Genomic DNA, 2544 nt, shown 5'->3' on the forward strand with positions numbered 1-2544 from the left:
CCTAAATCCCTTAGGAACGGTTTTAAACCGTTCCTAAAAGAGGCATCGTAAATAATCTGGAACAGTTCAATACCGTATCAGTACCATTTCAAAATTTAAGAACACTCTTAGGCACGGTTTTAAACCGTTCCGTAAGGTTGCAAACGGTCAACGAATTTATAGGAACAAAATGTTAGGAACGGTTTTAAACCGTTCTGTTTCCAACAGTCAAATTTTTAACTTTTGGAATGGTATTTTGCATTATTTCGAATGGACAATAAAAGTTGTACATTTGTTTTTATATTTAAAAACCAAAGAATATTATATACAATTAAAAATTAATATTGAACAAATATGGTACAACTTTATAATAAAAATTATATATATTTACAACAATAAGTTTACAATTGCATGAATACAATAAAAATAAATAAAAAATCCTCCATGATGTGCTCCACTGCTAGAGAAAACATATGGTCCTTATATGGTTGCACCATGACTTGCAATGACACTCTGAAAGAGGAACTTGTCTTTGCATTGCATATCAGGCAGAGCTTCGTTTAGGCTTGCATTGTAACTATCAAAATCAAAACAAAGACCGTAAGCAATTTGATTAGCCAAAAAACAACATAGAGATTCAAAAACTAAACACACAAAAGAGTGACTATTCAACAACTAAAACTAGAGGATCACTTGTAATGTTGCATATCATCCTAGGCAAAACAATGCTTGTGTTAGGATGCACATTGAGGATCCAACCACTTAACGCACACTAACGCAGAGAACGGAGATGATTCATTGGGTACTATACAAGAGCACATGTTATAATCCATACCTTGACAACAAACTGAATAATCATCACCAAGAGGATCTAGAAAGGGCTCTGTAACTTTTTCCGCTTCTTCCTACAAAATATGATGTTATAATCCTAAGAAACAATTGGGGCAGAAACAACACTGGCATATCTTCAATGAGCAGAGGAGTCTTATGGAAGTCACAGAACAAGTGGTGGGAGAATTGCACTAACCTTATCAGGATATGGGAGATCGTCAATGTATATAAAATAATCCTCCACAGGTGATGCTACAGCCAAATCACTACACAAATAACAAACATGTTGTCAAGGATTTTTGGATGTGAGGACAACCCATGGGGTTGGCTCGGAATGGAGTATCCCAACGTTTTTCTGATTTTCCATCCGAAAGGATTTGAATCAGAAAAAGTCAGTTGTTTGGTCTCTCCAAGACGTCCAGCACCAAAGTGGAAATTCATTGAAAAGCCATCTTTCTTCAATCCATTCTCTTCCTTCTCCCACTCAGAATGAAATAGTTAGGGCTGCTGTATTTGATTCAATCAACGCCACCAAAATCAAAAAATAAAAATAAAAATAAAAAATCAGTGTCACTCATCCTAATATGCATCAGCTCTGTAGACTGCATGTGAGAAAGAAACATGTCTCAATACAAGTTGATTTTAAAATGAAAAAGAAAAAGTAAGAGTAAAATCGAATGATCAACCCAAGCTATCCAATTTTCATATCATTATCTCAAACCCATTTATTTCATAGAAAAATACGAGTTAATATAACAGATAGTAGTACAAATAGTCCAATAAAACTCAATAACCATTCATTCAATGATCCAAACAAGAAAAAGAAAACACCAACGTAGTGAAGATGACCTGCCAACACACTATTGCAAAGGATAGTCCCTTTAAGCAGCTCTAGAAGCTTATTTAATAAGGCCACTTGCCAACACACTGCTATAGATATCCTGCATTCTGCTACAGCTCTAAAAGCTTATTTTATGGTATTATTTAGATTATCTGGCATGGACATACTAGGCATGGTCTATCCCATTTCTATCAGAGGCTTACGTTGCAGAAAGGTGGGCTCTTGTACCAATTTTTGGTTGAAGAAAATAAATATTGCTTCCTTTGATTGAGCATCACGTACATTCAAGACAAGAACATGATTGGCTGTATGTATAGCTACAATATGATAAAACTAAAAGAGGAAAGATTCTACTAGCTATGCTGTGAAACACAGCAGCCCCTGAGTAGCATCTCATAGATGGGTTTATCCAAGTGCCATGTCAATCAGGCCAGCTGCATCTCCTCACATGTTTCATTTCTTTAAATATGATCACCTACAACAGGTTACTGAGTCAGATATAAGGCAAGCTAGCTAGTGCTTTTTATTTTTCTAGGCCCACCATCTGGTAATGTAAACCATTCATCTAGTAGAACCCGTCATGGATGAGCCATGGCGAAAATTACCTCCATCAGACAACCCTTTCCATCTAATTGGTGGCTCACAAAATGGATGGTTACAATCAACAACTCACACTAAAAGAGAAAAACATGGGCCCAATTGATCCGTTACGAGTTCGACTCATCCAACATTGGAGATTTTCACAGCATGCCCCATCCACATGAGGCCCACTAAACTGTTCTGCGTAGCCAAACATTGTATATTATTTTCTTCAAAATGCATCATGTTTCCATCAATCAAAATTGGGAAATTGACAACCATCTACAAAATCTTCAAACTGCATCATGTTTAAG

The 2544-nt window shown here is 36.1% G+C and overlaps 1 long non-coding RNA gene across 2 annotated transcripts; it reads right to left on the reverse strand.

The window, feature by feature from the left end:
• Window positions 1–207: 207 nt before the first annotated feature.
• LOC131254023 (uncharacterized) lies at window positions 208–1434 on the reverse strand. Of its 2 annotated transcripts, none has more exons than XR_009175506.1 (3): window positions 1007–1434; window positions 673–884; window positions 208–556 (listed from the first exon to the last, which is right to left on the reverse strand). It is a non-coding gene; the product is annotated as an uncharacterized LOC131254023 (long non-coding RNA). The 2 variants fall into 2 exon arrangements; XR_009175820.1 differs by having other exon boundaries at window positions 251–556; window positions 815–884.
• Window positions 1435–2544: the final 1110 nt, after the last annotated feature.

This window comes from Magnolia sinica, chromosome 1 (genome assembly GCF_029962835.1).
Source record: "Magnolia sinica isolate HGM2019 chromosome 1, MsV1, whole genome shotgun sequence".
In the NCBI taxonomy this organism is placed as follows: domain Eukaryota; kingdom Viridiplantae; phylum Streptophyta; class Magnoliopsida; order Magnoliales; family Magnoliaceae; genus Magnolia; species Magnolia sinica.